This window comes from Lampetra planeri, unplaced genomic scaffold, assembly GCF_965212315.1.
Source record: "Lampetra planeri unplaced genomic scaffold, kcLamPlan1.2.h2 scaffold_264, whole genome shotgun sequence".
NCBI lineage: Eukaryota > Metazoa > Chordata > Hyperoartia > Petromyzontiformes > Petromyzontidae > Lampetra > Lampetra planeri.
In genome coordinates this window covers 58284-81992 of record NW_027615092.1, presented here as the reverse complement: position 1 = coordinate 81992, position 23709 = coordinate 58284, and the positions used below count along the sequence as shown (strand labels likewise).

The window sequence follows — 23709 nt, the reverse complement described above, 5'->3', positions numbered from 1 at the left end:
CCACTTGCTTACCCTGTTTCTCTATGTCGCACTCCTGTCGTGTTTGTGTTTTGTTTGTTGTTGTAACTTGCCGACACGCCCCCACTGGGCATCAAGGAAAAAGAGCTTCATAGCTTATCAGATTCCTTCCCCAGTTATAAATAAATATTCTGACTCTTGTGGAATTGACTCGACTCCCGGTCCCATCCTGTGCCACAAACACAAAGCTTCAGAGCGCTCAATACGGCGTTTGAGGTTTGTGCTTCCATCCCATAGTAGGGAAATGCAGCCGTTACCATCATTCACGCCACGTCCGTGCTCAATTATCGTTTCTAACTGAGGTTTAACTTGGACTCTAAGCAAATTAACATAATTCAAACGTTACTTATCCGTTTGTACGAATCACGTTTACGAAAATGTAAAACGACCATAAGAGACTCTTCCACAATACAGGTCGTTGTCAGGGGTTAGATCACATAAATATGCGATCTAACCTCGTAGATATTTATATAATTATATATTTACGCGATATAACCCAAAAAAACTATTATGGGTGATATTGGTCGCGAAAGCCTACATGTTAAACTGATACTCTTCAATCTTGATTCCTTTTATCCGTGCAGATAATGGCACTTTATTGCATATTTACATTTTCGTTCTTTGGAATTGTTGCATTTTTGCGTTTTTATTCCGAGGTTAATTGTGTATTATCCGAATTTGTGATCCAAGCACATACCTGCATTGCGTCGCGTTGTGCACCTTGCGCCTGCAGGCCCGCCGAGCTCGGTGCTTCCTCCGCCTCCTCTCCTGGGCTGGCAGACACCATTCCACTCCTCGTCGGCTCCTCTCCCTTCCTCGCCCGCTGCCACCAGGCGTCCTCCTCCGCTCGCCTCGAGATCGACGCTCGCGCCTCGTCCCTCTCCTCTGCGGGTCTCCCTCCTCCAGGCAGTCCCACCTCACCATCCTCCGCCTCTGCAGCAGCCAAACTGGCCCGCTCACCTTGGCTCACCACCCCAGAGCGCTTGGTCGCCATGCCCCCGAGGGCCTGCGAGGCTGCCACTGGCCAGGAAGCCAGGGAGCCGAGACTTGGCACGACACCAGCAGAGATACAGAGGCACCGCACCACCCCCCCCCTACTCATCGGGCAATTCGCCAGAATGGTGAGGCTCTCCTCTGTCTCCCGTTCTTATATAGAGCAGCAGCAGGGTGACGTCATCATTAACTCATTAACTCATCACGTGCAGAGATTTGAGGGGGGGGGGGTTATTGTAATTATATACTAGATTAGTAATCAGGCAGTTGTTACGATGCGAGTTGTAGATTATTAATCACTTGGAATGTGTTTTATTGTGATTATGATTAACGAGACGGAACAAACGGTAAATACAAATTAGACGTTAAAACAACAACTGTTAATCATGTTTTTAATCGAATCACCACCGCCAGCCGTGACGGTTTATCACATCGACAGTCGATTGTGAAGCATTGCGTCATTTAATTTTTTACGTTTAACAGGTCCAGCACTTCATCTGTAGTGCGCTTGCCATTATGTGTTTTGCAAATCTGGCTTTGCTTATTTTTATCCTCCCTATGTTGATGTTGGCTGCAGTCAGCAGCAGCAGATGACGATTGTAAGCCACCTCAGCCACTTCCATTCCGCCTGCCTTCCTGCCTCTGGATCTGCTGTCGACACCAAGAAGGGTGAAGCGGGTCCACAGTTTTCTTGGTTAAACAAATTCTGATTGATAGTTTAAAAATATCTAGAATATTGACCAGGTAAGTGTGTGTGTCTGAGAGTGTGAGTGTGTCTGAGAATGTGAGAGTGAGTGTGAGTGTGTGGGAGTGTGAGAGTGAGTGTGCGTGTGTGAGTCTGAGAGAGTGAGTGTGTGTGTGAGTGAGAGTGTGAGTGTGTGAGTCTGAGAGTGTGAAAGTGAGTGTGTGTGAGTCTGATAGTGTGAGTGAGAGCGAGTGCAGGATTTCAGTCCTTCACGGCGTAGTGTGTTACCAACTGTTTTCTTAGTGACTATGGTCCCAGCTGCCTTGAGATCATTGACAAGATCCTCCCGTGTAGTTCTGGGCTGATTCCTCACCGTTCTCATGATCATTGCAACTCCACGAGGTGAGATCTTGCATGGAGCCCCAGGCCGAGGGAGATTGACAGTTCTTTTGTGTTTCTTCCATTTGCGAATAATCGCACCAACTTTTGTCACCTTCTCACCAAGCTGCTTGGCGATGGTCTTGTAGCCCATTCCAGCCTTGTGTATGTTTACAATCTTGTCCCTGACATCCTTGCAGAGCTCATTGGTCTTGGCCATGATGGAGAGTTTGGAATCTGATTTATTGATTTCTTCTGTGAACAGGTGCCTTTTATATAGGTGTAATGCGGGCGTAAGCGACCTTCCGGATGTGACGTCACGGGGAGGCGGAGCCATGTGACGTGGGTGAAAGGTTCGGGTCCTTAAGCGGGTAAACTGGAAGGAGAAGTCAGTCGGGTTGTGAATGGAAAAGAGTGAGGCCACGCGGGCGAACGAGAGGAGGGGGGCACCGTTGGCCAGCGGGAGCCAACCCCGGAGAACAGTAGGGAGCTGAGGGGTGGTGTGAGGCTGCGGAGAGTACAGCCAGGAAGGCTGTGTGTTAGAGGCAGCGGTGTGGCTGCAGAGAGCACAGCCAGGAAGGCTGTGTGTTAGAGGCAGCGGTGAGGCTGCAGAGAGTACAGCCAGGAAGGCTGTGTGTTAGAGGCAGCGGTGTGGCTGCAGAGAGCACAGCCAGGAAGGCTGTGTGTTAGAGGCAGCGGTGAGGCTGCAGAGAGTACAGCCAGGAAGGCTGTGTGTTAGAGGCAGCGGTGAGGCTGCAGAGAGCACAGCCAGGAAGGCTGTGTGTTAGAGGCAGCGGTGAGGCTGCAGAGAGCACAGCCAGGAAGGCTGTGTGTTAGAGGCAGCGGTGAGGCTGCAGAGAGTACAGCCAGGAAGGCTGTGTGTTAGAGGCAGCGGTGTGGCTGCAGAGAGCACAGCCAGGAAGGCTGTGTGTTAGAGGCAGCGGTGAGGCTGCAGAGAGTACAGCCAGGAAGGCTGTGTGTTAGAGGCAGCGGTGAGGCTGCAGAGAGCACAGCCAGGAAGGCTGTGTGTTAGAGGCAGCGGTGTGGCTGCAGAGAGCACAGCCAGGAAGGCTGTGTGTTAGAGGCAGCGGTGAGGCTGCAGAGAGTACAGCCAGGAAGGCTGTGTGTTAGAGGCAGCGGTGAGGCTGCAGAGAGCACAGCCAGGAAGGCTGTGTGTTAGAGGCAGCGGTGTGGCTGCAGAGAGCACAGCCAGGAAGGCTGTGTGTTAGAGGCAGCGGTGTGGCTGCAGAGAGTACAGCCAGGAAGGCTGTGTGTTAGAGGCAGCGGTGTGGCTGCAGAGAGTACAGCCAGGGGGGCTGAGAGAGAGTAACAGCAGCGGAGCTGCTGTGGGGGCAACGAGAGCGACAGAGGCCAACAGAGGGGCTGCTGGTGGAGACTGGAGAGACATCGGAGTCAGCACTGTGGGGACTGAGCAAAGAGGAGACAGCCGTGTGGGAAATACAGTACGAACCAAATAAAGGACACTGAGCCAGAGATCGTGGTCAAGTCTTTTATTACACAGGTAACAAGTTGAGATTAGGAGCACTCCCTACATCTACAGAACGTGAAGAACCAGTGGCATCTACATCTGCAGAATGAGAAGAACCAGTGGCATCTACATCTGCAGAATGAGAAGAACCAGTGGCATCTACATCTGCAGAATGAGAAGAACCAGTGGCATCTACATCTGCAGAACGTGAAGAACCAGTGGCATCTACATCTACAGAACGTGAAGAACCAGTGGCATCTACATCTACAGAATGTGAAGAACCAGTGGCATCTACATCTGCAGAATGAGAAGAACCAGTGGCATCTACATCTGCAGAACGTGAAGAACCAGTGGCATCTACATCTACAGAACGTGAAGAACCAGTGGCATCTACATCTACAGAATGTGAAGAACCAGTGGCATCTACATCTGCAGAATGAGAAGAACCAGTGGCATCTACATCTGCAGAATGAGAAGAACCAGTGGCATCTACATCTACAGAACGTGAAGAACCAGTGGCATCTACATCTGCAGAATGAGAAGAACCAGTGGCATCTACATCTGCAGAATGAGAAGAACCAGTGGCATCTACATCTGCAGAATGAGAAGAACCAGTGGCATCTACATCTACAGAACGTGAAGAACCAGTGGCATCTACATCTGCAGAATGAGAAGAACCAGTGGCATCTACATCTGCAGAATGAGAAGAACCAGTGGCATCTACATCTGCAGAATGAGAAGAACCAGTGGCATCTACATCTACAGAACGAGAAGAACCAGTGGCATCTACATCTACAGAATGAGAAGAACCAGTGGCATCTACATCTGCAGAATGAGAAGAACCAGTGGCATCTACATCTACAGAACGAGAAGAACCAGTGGCATCTACATCTGCAGAATGAGAAGAACCAGTGGCATCTACATCTGCAGAACGAGAAGAACCAGTGGCATCTACATCTGCAGAATGAGAAGAACCAGTGGCATCTACATCTACAGAACGTGAAGAACCAGTGGCATCTACATCTGTAGAACATGAAGAACCAGTGGCATCTACATCTGCAGAATGAGAAGAACCAGTGGCATCTACATCTACAGAACGAGAAGAACCAGTGGCATCTACATCTGCAGAACGAGAAGAACCAGTGGCATCTACATCTGCAGAATGAGAAGAACCAGTGGCATCTACATCTGCAGAACGAGAAGAACCAGTGGCATCTACATCTGCAGAATGAGAAGAACCAGTGGCATCTACATCTGCAGAATGAGAAGAACCAGTGGCATCTACATCTGCAGAACGAGAAGAACCAGTGGTATCTACATCTACAGAACGAGAAGAACCAGTGGCATCTACATCTACAGAACGTGAAGAACCAGTGGCATCTACATCTGTAGAACATGAAGAACCAGTGGCATCTACATCTGCAGAATGAGAAGAACCAGTGGCATCTACATCTACAGAACGAGAAGAACCAGTGGCATCTACATCTGTAGAACATGAAGAACCAGTGGCATCTACATCTGCAGAATGAGAAGAACCAGTGGCATCTACATCTACAGAACGTGAAGAACCAGTGGCATCTACATCTGTAGAACATGAAGAACCAGTGGCATCTACATCTGCAGAATGAGAAGAACCAGTGGTATCTACATCTACAGAACGAGAAGAACCAGTGGCATCTACATCTACAGAACGTAAAGAACCAGTGGCATCTACATCTGTAGAACATGAAGAACCAGTGGCATCTACATCTGCAGAATGAGAAGAACCAGTGTTATCTACATCTACAGAAGGTGAAGAACCAGTGGCATCTACATCTGCAGAATGAGAAGAACCAGTGGTATCTACATCTACAGAACGTGAAGAACCAGTGGCATCTACATCTGCAGAATGAGAAGAACCAGTGGTATCTACATCTACAGAACGTGAAGAACCAGTGGCATCTACATCTACAGAACGAGAAGAACCAGTGGCATCTACATCTGCAGAATGAGAAGAACCAGTGGCATCTACATCTACAGAACGAGAAGAACCAGTGGCATCTACATCTACAGAACGTGAAGAACTAGTGGCATCTACATCTGTAGAACATGAAGAACCAGTAGCATCTACATCTGCAGAATGAGAAGAACCAGTGGTATCTACATCTACAGAACGAGAAGAACCAGTGGCATCTACATCTACAGAATGTGAAGAACCAGTGGCATCTACATCTGTAGAACATGAAGAACCAGTGGCATCTACATCTGCAGAATGATAAGAACCAGTGGTATCTACATCTACAGAACGTGAAGAACCAGTGGCATCTACATCTGCAGAATGAGAAGAACCAGTGGTATCTACATCTACAGAACGTGAAGAACCAGTGGCATCTACATCTACAGAACGAGAAGAACCAGTGGCATCTACATCTACAGAACGTGAAGAACCAGTGGCATCTACATCTGTAGAACATGAAGAACCAGTGGCATCTACATCTGCAGAATGAGAAGAACCAGTGGTATCTACATCTACAGAAGGTGAAGAACCAGTGGCATCTACATCTGCAGAATGAGAAGAACCAGTGGTATCTACATCTACAGAACGTGAAGAACCAGTGGCATCTACATCTGCAGAATGAGAAGAACCAGTGGTATCTACATCTACAGAACGTGAAGAACCAGTGGCATCTACATCTACAGAACGAGAAGAACCAGTGGCATCTACATCTGCAGAATGAGAAGAACCAGTATCATCTACATCTACAGAACGAGAAGAACCAGTGGCATCTACATCTACAGAACGTGAAGAACCAGTGGCATCTACATCTGTAGAACATGAAGAACCAGTAGCATCTACATCTGCAGAATGAGAAGAACCAGTGGTATCTACATCTACAGAACGAGAAGAACCAGTGGCATCTACATCTACAGAATGTGAAGAACCAGTGGCATCTACATCTGTAGAACATGAAGAACCAGTGGCATCTACATCTGCAGAATGAGAAGAACCAGTGGTATCTACATCTACAGAACGTGAAGAACCAGTGGCATCTACATCTGCAGAATGAGAAGAACCAGTGGTATCTACATCTACAGAACGTTAAGAACCAGTGGCATCTACATCTGCAGAATGAGAAGAACCAGTGGTATCTACATCTACAGAACGTGAAGAACCAGTGGCATCTACATCTACAGAACGAGAAGAACCAGTGGCATCTACATCTGCAGAATGAGAAGAACCAGTGGTATCTACATCTACAGAACGTGAAGAACCAGTGGTTATCTACATCTACAGAACGTGAAGAACCAGTGGCATCTACATCTACAGAACGAGAAGAACCAGTGGCATCTACATCTGCAGAATGAGAAGAACCAGTGGTATCTACATCTACAGAACGTGAATAACCAGTGGCATCTACATCTGCAGAATGAGAAGAAGCAGTGGCATCTACATCTACAGAACGTGAAGAACCAGTGGCATCTACATCTGTAGAACATGAAGAACCAGTGGCATCTACATCTGCATAATGAGAAGAACCAGTGGTATCTACATCTACAGAACGAGAAGAACCAGTGGCATCTACATCTACAGAACGTGAAGAACCAGTGGCATCTACATCTGTAGAACATGAAGAACCAGTGGCATCTACATCTGCAGAATGAGAAGAACCAGTGGCATCTACATCTACAGAACGAGAAGAACCAGTGGCATCTACATCTGCAGAATGAGAAGAACCAGTGGTATCTACATCTACAGAACGTGAAGAACCAGTGGCATCTACATCTACAGAACGAGAAGAACCAGTGGCATCTACATCTGCAGAATGAGAAGAACCAGTGGCATCTACATCTACAGAACGAGAAGAACCAGTGGCATCTACATCTACAGAACGTGAAGAACCAGTGGCATCTACATCTGTAGAACATGAAGAACCAGTAGCATCTACATCTGCAGAATGAGAAGAACCAGTGGTATCTACATCTTCAGAACGAGAAGAACCAGTGGCATCTACATCTACAGAATGTGAAGAACCAGTGGCATCTACATCTGTAGAACATGAAGAACCAGTGGCATCTACATCTGCAGAATGAGAAGAACCAGTGGTATCTACATCTACAGAACGTGAAGAACCAGTGGCATCTACATCTGCAGAATGAGAAGAACCAGTGGTATCTACATCTACAGAACGTGAAGAACCAGTGGCATCTACATCTGCAGAATGAGAAGAACCAGTGGTATCTACATCTACAGAACGTGAAGAACCAGTGGCATCTACATCTACAGAACGAGAAGAACCAGTGGCATCTACATCTGCAGAATGAGAAGAACCAGTGGTATCTACATCTACAGAACGTGAAGAACCAGTGGTTATCTACATCTACATAACGTGAAGAACCAGTGGCATCTACATCTACAGAACGAGAAGAACCAGTGGCATCTACATCTGCAGAATGAGAAGAACCAGTGGTATCTACATCTACAGAACGTGAAGAACCAGTGGCATCTACATCTGCAGAATGAGAAGAACCAGTGGCATCTACATCTACAGAACGTGAAGAACCAGTGGCATCTACATCTGTAGAACATGAAGAACCAGTGGCATCTACATCTGCATAATGAGAAGAACCAGTGGTATCTACATCTACAGAACGAGAAGAACCAGTGGCATCTACATCTACAGAACGTGAAGAACCAGTGGCATCTACATCTGTAGAACATGAAGAACCAGTGGCATCTACATCTGCAGAATGAGAAGAACCAGTGGCATCTACATCTACAGAACGAGAAGAACCAGTGGCATCTACATCTGTAGAACATGAAGAACCAGTGGCATCTACATCTGCAGAATGAGAAGAACCAGTGGCATCTACATCTACAGAACGTGAAGAACCAGTGGCATCTACATCTGTAGAACATGAAGAACCAGTGGCATCTACATCTGCAGAATGAGAAGAACCAGTGGTATCTACATCTACAGAACGAGAAGAACCAGTGGCATCTACATCTACAGAACGTGAAGAACCAGTGGCATCTACATCTGTAGAACATGAAGAACCAGTGGCATCTACATCTGCAGAATGAGAAGAACCAGTGGTATCTACATCTACAGAACGTGAAGAACCAGTGGCATCTACATCTGCAGAATGAGAAGAACCAGTGGTATCTACATCTACAGAACGTGAAGAACCAGTGGCATCTACATCTGCAGAATGAGAAGAACCAGTGGTATCTACATCTACAGAACGTGAAGAACCAGTGGCATCTACATCTACAGAACGAGAAGAACCAGTGGCATCTACATCTGCAGAATGAGAAGAACCAGTGGCATCTACATCTACAGAACGAGAAGAACCAGTGGCATCTACATCTACAGAACGTGAAGAACCAGTGGCATCTACATCTGTAGAACATGAAGAACCAGTGGCATCTACATCTGCAGAATGAGAAGAACCAGTGGTATCTACATCTACAGAACGAGAAGAACCAGTGGCATCTACATCTACAGAATGTGAAGAACCAGTGGCATCTACATCTGTAGAACATGAAGAACCAGTGGCATCTACATCTGCAGAATGAGAAGAACCAGTGGTATCTACATCTACAGAACGTGAAGAACCAGTGGCATCTACATCTGCAGAATGAGAAGAACCAGTGGTATCTACATCTACAGAACGTGAAGAACCAGTGGCATCTACATCTGCAGAATGAGAAGAACCAGTGGTATCTACATCTACAGAACGTGAAGAACCAGTGGCATCTACATCTACAGAACGAGAAGAACCAGTGGCATCTACATCTGCAGAATGAGAAGAACCAGTGGTATCTACATCTACAGAACGTGAAGAACCAGTGGTATCTACATCTACAGAACGTGAAGAACCAGTGGCATCTACATCTACAGAACGAGAAGAACCAGTGGCATCTACATCTGCAGAATGAGAAGAACCAGTGGTATCTACATCTACAGAACGTGAAGAACCAGTGGCATCTACATCTGCAGAATGAGAAGAACCAGTGGTATCTACATCTACAGAACGTGAAGAACCAGTGGCATCTACATCTGCAGAATGAGAAGAACCAGTGGCATCTACATCTACAGAACGTGAAGAACCAGTGGCATCTACATCTGCAGAATGAGAAGAACCAGTGGTATCTACATCTACAGAACGAGAAGAACCAGTGGTATCTACACCTGCAGAATGAGAAGAACCAGTGGTATCTACATCTACAGAACGAGAAGAACCAGTGGCATCTACATCTACAGAACGTGAAGAACCAGTGGCATCTACATCTACAGAACGTGAAGAACCAGTGGCATCTACATCTGCAGAATGAGAAGAACCAGTGGCATCTCCATCTGCAGAACGTGAAGAACCAGTGGTATCTAGATCTACAGAACATGAAGAACCAGTGGTATCTACATCTACAGAACGTGAAGGACCAGTGGCATCTACATCTGTAGAACATGAAGAACCAGTGGCATCTACATCTGCAGAATGAGAAGAACCAGTGGTATCTACATCTACAGAACGTGAAGAACCAGTGGCATCTACATCTGCAGAATGAGAAGAACCAGTGGTATCTACATCTACAGAACGTGAAGAACCAGTGGCATCTACATCTGCAAAATGAGAAGAACCAGTGGTATCTACATCTACAGAACGTGAAGAACCAGTGGCATCTACCTCTACAGAACGAGAAGAACCAGTGGCATCTACATCTGCAGAATGAGAAGAACCAGTGGCATCTACATCTACAGAACGAGAAGAATCAGTGGCATCTACATCTACAGAACGTGAAGAACCAGTGGCATCTACATCTGTAGAACATGAAGAACCAGTGGCATCTACATCTGCAGAATGAGAAGAACCAGTGGTATCTACATCTACAGAACGAGAAGAACCAGTGGCATCTACATCTACAGAATGTGAAGAACCAGTGGCATCTACATCTGTAGAACATGAAGAACCAGTGGCATCTACATCTGCAGAATGAGAAGAACCAGTGGTATATACATCTACAGAACGTGAAGAACCAGTGGCATCTACATCTGCAGAATGAGAAGAACCAGTGGTATCTACATCTACAGAACGTGAAGAACCAGTGGCATCTACATCTGCAGAATGCGAAGAACCAGTGGTATCTACATCTACAGAACGTGAAGAACCAGTGGCATCTACATCTACAGAACGAGAAGAACCAGTGGCATCTACATCTGCAGAATGAGAAGAACCAGTGGTATCTATATCTATAGAACGTGAAGAACCAGTGGTATCTACATCTACAGAACGTGAAGAACCAGTGGCATCTACATCTACAGAACGAGAAGAACCAGTGGCATCTACATCTGCAGAATGAGAAGAACCAGTGGCATCTACATCTACAGAACGTGAAGAACCAGTGGCATCTACATCTGCAGAATGAGAAGAACCAGTGGTATCTACATCTACAGAACGTGAAGAACCAGTGGCATCTATATCTGCAGAATGAGAAGAACCAGTGGCATCTACATCTACAGAACGTGAATAACCAGTGGCATCTACATCTGCAGAATGAGAAGAACCAGTGGTATCTACATCTACAGAACGAGAAGAACCAGTGGTATCTACACCTGCAGAATGAGAAGAACCAGTGGTATCTACATCTACAGAACGAGAAGAACCAGTGGCATCTACATCTACAGAACGTGAAGAACCAGTGGCATCTACATCTGCAGAATGAGAAGAACCAGTGGCATCTACATCTGCAGAACGTGAAGAACCAGTGGCATCTACATCTGCAGAACGTGAAGAACCAGTGGTATCTAGATCTACAGAACATGAAGAACCAGTGGTATCTACATCTACAGAACGTGAAGAACCAGTGGCATCTACATCTGCAGAACGAGAAGAACCAGTGGTATCTACACCTGCAGAACGTGAAGAACCAGTGGTATCTACATCGGCAGAACGTGAAGAATCAGTGGCATCTACACCTGCAGAACGTGAAGAACCAGTGGTATCTACATCGGCAGAACGTGAAGAATCAGTGGCATCTACATCTGCAGAACGTGAAGAATCAGTGGCATCTACACCTGCAGAATGAGAAGAACCAGTGGTATCTACATCTACAGAACGAGAAAAACCAGTGGCATCTAGATCTGCAGAACGTGAAGAACCAGTGGCATCTACATCTACAGAACGAGAAGAACCAGTGGCATCTACATCTGCAGAATGAGAAGAACCAGTGGTATCTACATCTACAGAACGTGAAGAACCAGTGGTATCTACATCTACAGAACGTGAAGAACCAGTGGCATCTACATCTACAGAACGAGAAGAACCAGTGGCATCTACATCTGCAGAATGAGAAGAACCAGTGGTATCTACATCTACAGAACGTGAAGAACCAGTGGCATCTACATCTGCAGAATGAGAAGAACCAGTGGTATCTACATCTACAGAACGTGAAGAACCAGTGGCATCTACATCTGCAGAATGAGAAGAACCAGTGGCATCTACATCTACAGAACGTGAATAACCAGTGGCATCTACATCTGCAGAATGAGAAGAACCAGTGGTATCTACATCTACAGAACGAGAAGAACCAGTGGTATCTACACCTGCAGAATGAGAAGAACCAGTGGTATCTACATCTACAGAACGAGAAGAACCAGTGGCATCTACATCTACAGAACGTGAAGAACCAGTGGCATCTACATCTGCAGAATGAGAAGAACCAGTGGCATCTACATCTGCAGAACGTGAAGAACCAGTGGTATCTAGATCTACAGAACATGAAGAACCAGTGGCATCTACATCTACAGAACGAGAAGAACCAGTGGCATCTACATCTACAGAACGTGAAGAACCAGTGGCATCTACATCTGCAGAACGTCAAAACCCAGTGGCATCTACATCTGTAGAACATGAAGAACCAGTTGTATCTACAGGAGAATCCCTGCCTATTCCTCTTATGGCATTATTACGTCTATTGACATTGAATGAGTCACTGTAGCGCGTGTCGCTAGGAGATTGGTAGACAATGTCATTAGGGGTACAATTCCGTTCTGTCAATTGCACCTGTGGGCAAGGCATTCTGGAATATCCAGAAGGGGTGCGGGGCCGAGGGCGGAGTCTAAGCCGTTTATAATCGAGACGTGTGCAGCGGCCTTTTGATGTTCTGATGCAGATGATGGTTACACCACTCGTGTCTACAAGGAGGAATGTTTGGGTCTCGATCGAGCAGGTACTTATTCTGGACGTCCTCGTTGTTCCAGCCTGTTTTCGTTTTTTTTTTATTACGCGCTTTCTTTTAGCCCACTCTGTCTGTTGTTGTATCCTCAAATCTTGTAACTCAATTTTAACCCACTTCCAAAAGTGGTATCGACTGCAAACTTGTTAATAATAAAATAATATAAATATAAAACAATAAAAATTCTCACGACGTTTCGACTGCAACACAAGCAATCATCATCAGGTGTGAAATCCACAAAGAAAATTTGAAAATTTATATTTTATATTTTAGCGTGCCGACCAGTGGCTCGGTTGTCCAGAGGCTCTCGTTTTAGGCATGCACTGTATGTACCAAGGGGCCCAGGTGTTACGGTCGATGTGTGCACCGAGGGGCCTGGGGGCCCTAGTGGTCAGCTCATGCTTTAAGCGTGGAGGGGCCCTGGGACACTCACACTGTAGGTGTCGAGGGGCCCAGGGACCCTAGTTGTCAGGTTACGTTTTAAACACCAAATGGTCTAAGGGGCCCTCACATTGTAAGCACTGAGGGGTCTGGGGGGCCCTAGTGATTAGCTCACGCTATAACCACCCAGGGGCCAGTGGTCGGCTTGCGCTGTGCGCACTGAGGGCCCTGGCGTTCAACTTCCTTCGGAAGACTTGGGCGACACACCTAGCGGCCTGAGGCTTGGAGGCCCCCCCTGGCAGCCCCAGGGCACTGGCCCCACTGGCCCGGTCCATAATCTAGCCTTTGGCCAGCGGATTAATTGCCACCTGTTTCCATCTGTGCAGGGATAGAGTGTTGCCACCACGCACATGGCGTGGGTTTTTCTCGGGTGCTCCGGTTTTCTCCCACTTGTATTAACACTCGTCATCATTAATTGGCCGAAACAGAAATCTTACAATAAAAACTCAATGCAGGACGCTGCTGTAAACCAGTCCGAGGACTGAAGTGAGTGTACTGGCAGTCTATAATGTGGACTGTAGCCTGGTTATTAAGCTGGGTGAGTGTACTGGCAGTCTATAATGTAGACTGTAGCCTGGTTATTAAGCTGGGTGAGTGTACTGGCAGTCTATAACGTAGTAACGTAGACTGTAGCCTGGTTATTAAGCTGGGTGAGTGTACTGGCAGTCTATAATGTAGACTAGCCTGGTTATTAAGCTGGGTGAGTGTACTGGCAGTCTATAATGTAGACTGTAGCCTGGTTATTAAGCTTTACTTTCATTAATTTTAATTTCATTTTTTACCTACGTGGTGACTTTACCGAAAAAACCTAAGAGTACGTTAGTTGGTGTGTTGACCGACTCTCTGTGTTGCATTACATTAAGTGTCTCTCTCTCTCTGTGCAGTCTCCAAACCTCCAAGTCTCTCATTGACACAAGGCCGTCATTATAACATGTTATAATAAGTATAATATTATGTTATAATATATAATAATTATAATGTTATAATAAGTATAATATGTCATAATTATAATGTTATAATATGTTATAATAGTATAATAATCAAATATGCCCCCCAATATGTTTCTGTAAAATTATTTGTAAATAATAATTGTGATGCTCTGTTAATAAAGACAACAATTTGCTAAACCTTGGCCACTAAATCTGGACTTGTCTTCATATAACAATGCATAGATTCCTGTTTATAGGATTGCGTTGTACTTTATGAATCCCTAATCTCTGCCATTACATACTATGAAACAAGAAAGGTAAAAAAGAAACAGCAATGTATTACAATACCCTATTAGACATTATTGTATCAAATAAAACAAAGTCCATCCCATGTGTTAGTGAACTTTTAAAAATATTTTAGGGAGGAAATGGCAGTAAAATAGTTTTCAAATTTAGATATTTTTCTGGGGGGGGGACCCCAGACCCGTGGAAGATTTGGTCTCCCCCAATGTTGACTTCATGGCTACGGCCTTGCATTGACATGCTAATTTCTCTACCCCCTTCTCTACCGCCCCCCTCTCTCTATTTAAGGCCTCAACACAGAGGCGTTGTTTCTCTGTGTGCCTATGTGTGTCTCTCTCTGTGTCATCTCTCTCTGTGTGTCTATATCTGTGTCTCTCTCTGTGTGTCTTTGTGTCATCTCTCTCTCTCTGCTTATGTGTCTGTCTATGTGTCTCCGTGTCTCTCTCTCAAATTGAGCAATCTTTGGAAGAACGTTATCAACCAGGTAGGGTGTTGACTGTTATGTTAGCTGACTCTAAGTTTAATAGGTTTTTTTTCCATTTTTTTTTACCAGGCCACACCCGCTTGAGCTGATATACCGCTCTTGTTTTCAGAAGCGACTTGCCCACAACAACAATAACAACAAGGTGAGGCTCGTCAACAGCGTGGCGGTGTTCACTCTAGACGCGTGGCGGTGTTCACTCTAGACGCGTGGCGGTGTTCACTCTAGACGCGTGGCGGTGTTCACTCTAGACGCGTGGCGGTGTTCACTCTAGACGCGTGGCGGTGTTCACTCTAGACGCGTGGCGGAGTTCACTCTAGACACGTGGTGGTGTTCACTCTAGACGCGTGGCGGAGTTCACTCTAGACGTGTGGCGGAGTTCACTCTAGACGTGTGGCGGAGTTCACTCTAGACGTGTGGCGGAGTTCACTCTAGACACGTGGCGGAGTTCACTCTGGACGTGTGGCGGTGTTCACTCTAGACGCGTGGCGGTGTTCACTCTAGACGCGTGGCGGTGTTCACTCTAGACGCGTAGCGGAGTTCACTCTAGACACGTGGCGGTGTTCACTCTAGACGCGTGGCGGAGTTCACTCTAGACACGTGATGGTGTTCACTCTAGACGCGTGGCGGAGTTCACTCTAGACGTGTGGCGGAGTTCACTCTAGACACGTGGCGGTGTTCACTCTAGACGCGTGGCGGTGTTCACTCTAGACACGTGGTGGTGTTCACTCTAGACACGTGGTGGTGTTCACTCTAGACACGTGATGGTGTTCACTCTAGACGCGTGGCGGAGTTCACTCTAGACGTGTGGCGGAGTTCACTCTAGACACGTGGCGGTGTTCACTCTAGACACGTGGCGGAGTTCACTCTAGACACGTGATGGTGTTCACTCTAGACGCGTGGCGGAGTTCACTCTAGACGTGTGGCGGAGTTCACTCTAGACACGTGGCGGTGTTCACTCTAGACGCGTGGCGGTGTTCACTCTAGACACGTGGTGGTGTTCACTCTAGACACGTGATGGTGTTCACTCTAGACGCGTGGCGGAGTTCACTCTAGACGTGTGGCGGAGTTCACTCTAGACACGTGGCGGTGTTCACTCTAGACACGTGATGGTGTTCACTCTAGACGCGTGGCGGTGTTCACTCTAGACGCGTGGCGGAGTTCACTCTAGACACGTGGCGGAGTTCACTCTGGACGCGTGGCGGTGTTCACTCTAGACGCGTGGCGGTGTTCGCTCTAGACGCGTGGCGGTGTTCGCTCTAGACGCGTGGCGGTGTTCGCTCTAGACACGTGGCGGAGTTCACTCTAGACACGTGGCGGAGTTCACTCTAGACACGTGGCGGAGTTCACTCTAGACACGTGGTGGAGTTCACTCTAGACACGTGGTGGAGTTCACTCTAGACACGTGGTGGAGTTCACTCTAGACGCGTGGCGGAGTTCACTCTAGACACGTGGCGGAGTTCACTCTGGACGCGTGGCGGTGTTCACTCTAGACGCGTGGCGGTGTTCACTCTAGACGCGTGGCGGAGTTCACTCTAGACGCGTGGCGGTGTTCGCTCTAGACGCGTGGCGGTGTTCGCTCTAGACGTGTGGCGGTGTTCGCTCTAGACGCGTGGCGGTGTTCACTCTAGACGCGTGGCGGTGTTCACTCTAGACGCGTGGCGGTGTTCACTCTAGACGCGTGGCGGAGTTCACTCAAGACGCGTGGCGATGTTCACTCTAGACGCGTGGCGGTGTTCACTCAAGACACGTGGCGGAGTTCACTCTGGACGTGTGGCGGTGTTCACTCTAGACGCGTGGCGGTGTTCACTCAAGACACGTGGCGATGTTCACTCTAGACGCGTGGCGGTGTTCACTCAAGACACATGGCGGAGTTCACTCTGGACGTGTGGCGGTGTTCACTCTAGACGCGTGGCGGTGTTCACTCAAGACACGTGGCGATGTTCACTCTAGACGCGTGGCGGTGTTCACTCTAGACGCGTGGCGGTGTTCACTCTAGACGCGTGGCGGTGTTCACTCTAGACGCGTGGCGGTGTTCACTCTCTACATGTGGAGGGGAAACCCGGGGATCGGGAAGGAAATCCACACGACCACGCGGAGAGAGAGACACGCAGTCTCGGCTGTGTTGATTGATCCTCAATGAATTACTTGGTGGAGTGAGGAAGCATTAATACTGAGCAGGTGAAGGTGCCAGGCGTGGGTCTGGACACACCACCACCTGTGAACCATGCCAGTGTGTGACAGTGGTGGAGCCAGTGGGGGTGGGGTGGCACGTGCCCCCCCCCCCCCCAACGATCCGATAGAAATCCCTAATTTCGATAGGATCATTGGGGTTTATTAATAACTAGCTTCACTACCCGGCTTTGCCCGGGACTTGGATTCTTGTCTTGGATTAATTTAATATTTCCTCATAATTCAATGAAAAACCCTGAAAAAATTGATGCTTGCAAGAAGGAAGCCGAAACACTTCAATTTACCTAAATCGGATGTTTTCACTCAAGGAAATTCAACCTGAACCCACTGCTACGTCAGGTCGATGTTTGCCACTCGGGAAGGGAATGACGTGGCGTTCGCTTAGAAATTCCAGACAGCATAAGCTGTGAAAATTTCATGACGCCAGAGCTCAGCGTTGGAGAGTTTTGCTGATTCACACAAACAAACAGGTGTAAGTTCTGCTATATATTTAAGATGGCAGTTGTACCCGTTCTTCACACGGATTTTTATTGAAACTCCGAGAAGCCAATGACTTAATCGGCCAGGAGCGAAGCGCCACCTAAAATCTCCCGGCACGCTGTGAGCAGCTGTAGAAGTACGGTGCGCGAAGAGCCATGTGGTAGGGGGGTAAGCATTGCAGAGCGCTTAGCTCAGGTGTGATGCGGGTTGATATACATCATGGTCATTTCCCCCCCCCCCAAAATACAAAAGTCTATTTTTCTTTCCTGAAGGCATCAACACGTTCAGCGAGGGCGATGACGATCACACGCGTCGAATGAAAAGCAAGGGACAAGTCCTTTCTTATTAACAACTCCTTTCTCACTAACAACTCCTTACTTACTAACAACTCCTGTAATTTTTCATTGCTGGAGGGGTTTCCCCCCCCTTCCTGAAAATCCTGGCTCCACCTCTGAGTGTGTAACAGTGTCAAGTTTGTATTTGCAGTAAAGTCTATTAACTCTATTGAGCACAGAGGTTATATCAAAACAGTAGTTTATTTTATTTTTCCTCTGGAACTCTTTGTAAGAATGGAGTCAGGAAGTGATCACTGCACACACGTGCAGCAGCTGAAGTCGGAACTGCTCATCCCAGCAATCAAGGACATCTGTGCCTGGCTTCACACCTCTAAGTTGCAATTGAACATTAATTTATGCATTTGTGCAGAACACAAATAGTATTATTTTCAACACCCTTTGCTATGTCAGCTGAATTTAGCTTTCATAAACATTCATTTTGAAGCCAGACAGTTGAAATTGTGTGCTGAGTTTTGGGTTAACGTTCATTTTGAAGATACGAGGGCTTCCAGGCATGTTTATGACCATTTGCCCTCTCATTGTGTGCCATAACAGCCCGTGTGATGAATTTGGGACACTTTTTTTTACTATATCATAAATATATGAATAACTATAGACGTGTAAGTCACGTGTGACTGTGTATATGCATTCCTCGGTGCCTCGATACTGACGTGTAGATGGTGTGGGTATTCTTTTTTGTCTGTCTGCAGCTGTCGCTGCCTCTGCAGAAGTGGTCTCATGGAGCAAAGGCAGTCGGCGTGGCTCGGTGCAAAAAGGCATCAATGCGACCGGTGTGCATACAGCACGGATTGTCCTGCACATTTGACACGGCACCAGAGAACTCGCACAGGAGAGAAACTCTTCAAGTGCAGTGTGTGTGGGAAGGTGTTTGCACTTTCATCTACTATTGTAACACACCAGAGAATACACACGGGAGAAAAACCCTTCAAGTGCAGTGTGTGTGGGAAGGCGTTTGCACGTTCATCAAATCTTCAAATACACCAGAGAACACACAAGCATCAGAAGATCCACTAGCAGTGGAGTGTGAAATCAGCTTGTGAAAGTCAGTGCCGCAATGAGCCCATCCCTCATCAAACAAGAACCGGATGACAATCCCAGCTTGGACACTTTTAAAGGTAACAAGGTGAAATATTTCGATTTAAAGCTTTCGTGACTGCAGGGATTCATCTTCTTGGTTCTTTCGGTAAAGTCACGTAGAAGGGAAGTAATAAAATAATAAAAATAAAACATAATAAAACAATTCTCACGACGTTTCGGCCACAACGCAAGCAGCCGTCCTCAGGCGAAGAATGAGAACATTATCAAGCTAGGAGCTTATATAGGTGTAGCGAGGAGGAGCGCCTTAACAAAAGAATGTGCATATGAAGAGGAATTTAGCATACCAATGGGCAATGCATAGGAGGTGGGCGGAGGGGTTTCAAAGTCCCATTATGCCCATGCATTATGCAGGATCAACAGCACCACGGGGGGGCGCAAGGAACAGCGTTAATAAAGGAAAGGAATGTTAGTGATATGTAGCTGCATTTGCCAAACAACCACGTAGAAAACCAAAGTGAAAACTACATAAAAAACTAAAATATAAACTGATACTTACTATACTCTACAATAAGCTGAGTTACTAACAACAAATAATAAATTACAATTCTACGTCGTAAGAAGTATATAATATACTTCCATCTAAACTTTATTCTCTTAGCATATACAGTACTATATACTGCCATAGATAAACCCAACATTAAATTATATACTTTATTGCTGTAAACCACCCTATACTTTATACATTTTAATATAACACTATGTATTATTCAACTCACCCTAATGTGTATCGAAATGGTTTATTACGTCCTTCCAATGATTGCTAAGCCTGAATCCATCTTCTCGGTTAAAATTGTCTCTGTGTTTGTATATGTGGATCGCCTCATGAACGAATCTCTCATGATAGCCAGATGGCTTGCAGAGAACCTCCGTCTTGGAGAAGTCAATGTCATGTGAGCCCACTGAGTTATAACAGTGGTCTGCCACGGCTGAGGTGTTTGTCCTACCGTGTTTTAGATCAGCTTTATGTTCACGAATGCGGTCTGAGACGTGTCGTTTGGTTTCCCCAATGTAACTGCTACCACAGAGGCAACTTAGTTTGTAGACGCCAGGGTACTGTATGTCTGGAATCACATCTTTTACAGACGGTACCAGATCACGGATTTTATGTACTGTGTTGAATCGGACCTGGATCTTGTGTTTAATCAGGATTTTGGAGATCTTTTTTGTGACCCCAGCAATGTAGGGTAAGGTGATGGTCTTGAAAGGCTCCTCAACAGGATCTTTCTTGATGGTTGGAGTGATGGCTTTGCGGATTGTGTAGTCGGAGTAACCATTAGCTTTAAGAGCTTGGCGTACGTGTTTGAGTTCACTGGAAATGTGTTCATGGTCGGAGATGCATTGGGCTCTATGATATAGAGTCTTGATGAGGGAATTCTTCTGGGATGGATGGTGGTGGGAATCCGGTTTTAGATAAGCATCCGTGTGGGTGGCTTTCCTGTAGACAGAGTGGCTCATTGAACCATCAGGTCTCCTTTTGATTAGGACATCCAAAAAGGGTAGCTGTCTCTCACCTTTCTGAAGAGATGCCGCGACTCTAAGGTAATACCAAACGCATTTACACTAACATCTGCTGCTGTAACTTCTTCTAATGCGAAACGAATTCTGTCTAGAACTAGCTTAGCTCTTATCTCAGAGAAAATCAGACTTACGCGCACCGAACTAGATCAGTTAGACAAGACACTCTACAAATCACACTTATCTTTGAGTGCAACAATGTCCACATCGGATTGGGAACACGTGGAAAAAATGACTGCCTCTTCAGCTGCCGCTATGTCGACTAAATGTAAGGACAACTTGATTTCCAAATTCAACCGCCTCTCAAACAAGAAACCGGACCCACACATTGAAAAGCTAGATGTTAACAAAGTCGTAATTAATCGCAGTAACAGTCCTATTTCTGAAGGTTTGAAATCCGTTTTAGCTAAAGGACTAAACTTTGCAGTCACACCTAGACACATACCAGTTAATGATATAATTGCTCGAGTAGATGTAGCTCTCAAGGGCTTGAGTCACATCGCTGCAGACGTAGCAAGATCTGAAATCTCTGTAACCCTCAAAAACGCTAAGATGCCAGCTAGCAACATCAGCAAAGATGAGCGTTTTGAATTAGCTCAATTAAAAAAGAGGGATGACATTGTCATCCTCTCAGCCGACAAAGGCAATGCCACTGTCATCATGGACAAAATAGAATACAACAACAAAATTCAAGAACTACTCAACGATGGCAGCTATACAAAAATAAAAAGAGACCCCACCAACAGCCTCGTCTCCAAAACCAACAACATCATTTCTGCTTCAACCGCATTAATTGATCAGACCAAACAGTTCTCGTTGAAACCTTCTGCAGCCAGGCCACCAAGATTGTACGGCTTGCCAAAGATACATAAAGAAGATACACCTCTTCGTCCCATTGTCTCTACTATCAACTCCCCCACTTACAAACTGGCTCGTTTTTTGTCCGAAATCCTACGGCCTTTCACTGGAAAAACCACCTCTGCAGTACTAAACTCTACTGACCTGGTATCGACAATCAAGGGGATTGCCCTGTCCCCAGACGACCTGCTTGTCAGTTTTGATGTGGTTTCCTTGTTCACCAAGGTGCCTGTGCCTGACACCATCGCAATCATTGAAGACTTGGTTCATCAAGGACTAAATGCTGGGGTACCCCCCCTGGTGAGACACTGCTTAACCAATACATACTTCACCTGGAATGGAACCTTCTACAAGCAAATTGAGGGCACCCCAATGGGCTCCCCCCTATCTCCGGTTGTAGCCAACATCTTCATGGAGAAATTTGAGACGGACGCCATCCAGACTGCCACTCTACGCCCGACCTTATGGAAGAGATACGTAGACGACACTTTTGTCATCTGGCCACATGGCCGGCCTGCTCTAGACCAATTTCTCGACCACATCAATTCCATACACCCAGCCATCAGATTCACCATGGAAGTCGAAAATGATGGCAAGCTACCCTTTTTGGATGTCCTAATCAAAAGGAGACCTGATGGTTCAATGAGCCACTCTGTCTACAGGAAAGCCACCCACACGGATGCTTATCTAAAACCGGATTCCCACCACCATCCATCCCAGAAGAATTCCCTCATCAAGACTCTATATCATAGAGCCCAATGCATCTCCGACCATGAACACATTTCCAGTGAACTCAAACACGTACGCCAAGCTCTTAAAGCTAATGGTTACTCCGACTACACAATCCGCAAAGCCATCACTCCAACCATCAAGAAAGATCCTGTTGAGGAGCCTTTCAAGACCATCACCTTACCCTACATTGCTGGGGTCACAAAAAAGATCTCCAAAATCCTGATTAAACACAAGATCCAGGTCCGATTCAACACAGTACATAAAATCCGTGATCTGGTACCGTCTGTAAAAGATGTGATTCCAGACATACAGTACCCTGGCGTCTACAAACTAAGTTGCCTCTGTGGTAGCAGTTACATTGGGGAAACCAAACGACACGTCTCAGACCGCATTCGTGAACATAAAGCTGATCTAAAACACGGTAGGACAAACACCTCAGCCGTGGCAGACCACTGTTATAACTCAGTGGGCTCACATGACATTGACTTCTCCAAGACGGAGGTTCTCTGCAAGCCATCTGGCTATCATGAGAGATTCGTTCATGAGGCGATCCACATATACAAACACAGAGACAATTTTAACCGAGAAGATGGATTCAGGCTTAGCAATCATTGGAAGGACGTAATAAACCATTTCGATACACATTAGGGTGAGTTGAATAATACATAGTGTTATATTAAAATGTATAAAGTATAGGGTGGTTTACAGCAATAAAGTATATAATTTAATGTTGGGTTTATCTATGGCAGTATATAGTACTGTATATGCTAAGAGAATAAAGTTTAGATGGAAGTATATTATATACTTCTTACGACGTAGAATTGTAATTTATTATTTGTTGTTAGTAACTCAGCTTATTGTAGAGTATAGTAAGTATCAGTTTATATTTTAGTTTTTTATGTAGTTTTCACTTTGGTTTTCTACGTGGTTGTTTGGCAAATGCAGCTACATATCACTAACATTCCTTTCCTTTATTAACGCTGTTCCTTGCGCCCCCCCGTGGTGCTGTTGATCCTGCATAATGCATGGGCATAATGGGACTTTGAAACCCCTCCGCCCACCTCCTATGCATTGCCCATTGGTATGCTAAATTCCTCTTCATATGCACATTCTTTTGTTAAGGCGCTCCTCCTCGCTACACCTATATAAGCTCCTAGCTTGATAATGTTCTCATTCTTCGCCTGAGGACGGCTGCTTGCGTTGTGGCCGAAACGTCGTGAGAATTGTTTTATTATGTTTTATTTTTATTATTTTATTACTTCCCTTCTACGTGACTTTACCGAAAGAACCAAGAAGAAGGTGAAATATGAAGAGGTGAAGGTGAAATGTGAAGAGGTGATGGTGAAGAGCGAAGAAGTGAAGGTAAAATGTGAAAATGAAGATTAAATTCCAAAATCGGACTTTCACATTGATGGAGGCAACGTGAAGCAGGAGAAGAATTCTGACTGTGAGGCAGAGCGAGGCAACTCCCAGCAGTTTGTGGAAGTGGAGGTGTGGGTGGACTTCCTCCGAGACAATACAAAGTCAATTGGAGACACGGTAGATG

At 46.2% G+C, this 23709-nt stretch overlaps 2 long non-coding RNA genes across 4 annotated transcripts; both read left to right on the top strand.

Moving 5' to 3' along the window:
* Positions 1-12378: 12378 nt before the first annotated feature.
* On the top strand, positions 12379-18790 carry LOC144740671 (uncharacterized). 3 transcript variants are annotated; one of them, XR_013589718.1, is made up of 3 exons: positions 12379-12771; positions 15004-15076; positions 15114-15133. It is a non-coding gene; the product is annotated as an uncharacterized LOC144740671 (long non-coding RNA). The 3 variants fall into 3 exon arrangements; XR_013589717.1 differs by lacking the exon at positions 15114-15133 and adding an exon at positions 18650-18790 and having other exon boundaries at positions 12380-12771; XR_013589716.1 differs by lacking the exon at positions 15114-15133 and adding an exon at positions 16655-16730 and having other exon boundaries at positions 12380-12771.
* A 16-nt stretch (positions 18791-18806) lies between these two features.
* On the top strand, positions 18807-23602 carry LOC144740670 (uncharacterized). Its single transcript, XR_013589715.1, has 2 exons — positions 18807-19083; positions 23463-23602. It is a non-coding gene; the product is annotated as an uncharacterized LOC144740670 (long non-coding RNA).
* Positions 23603-23709: the final 107 nt, after the last annotated feature.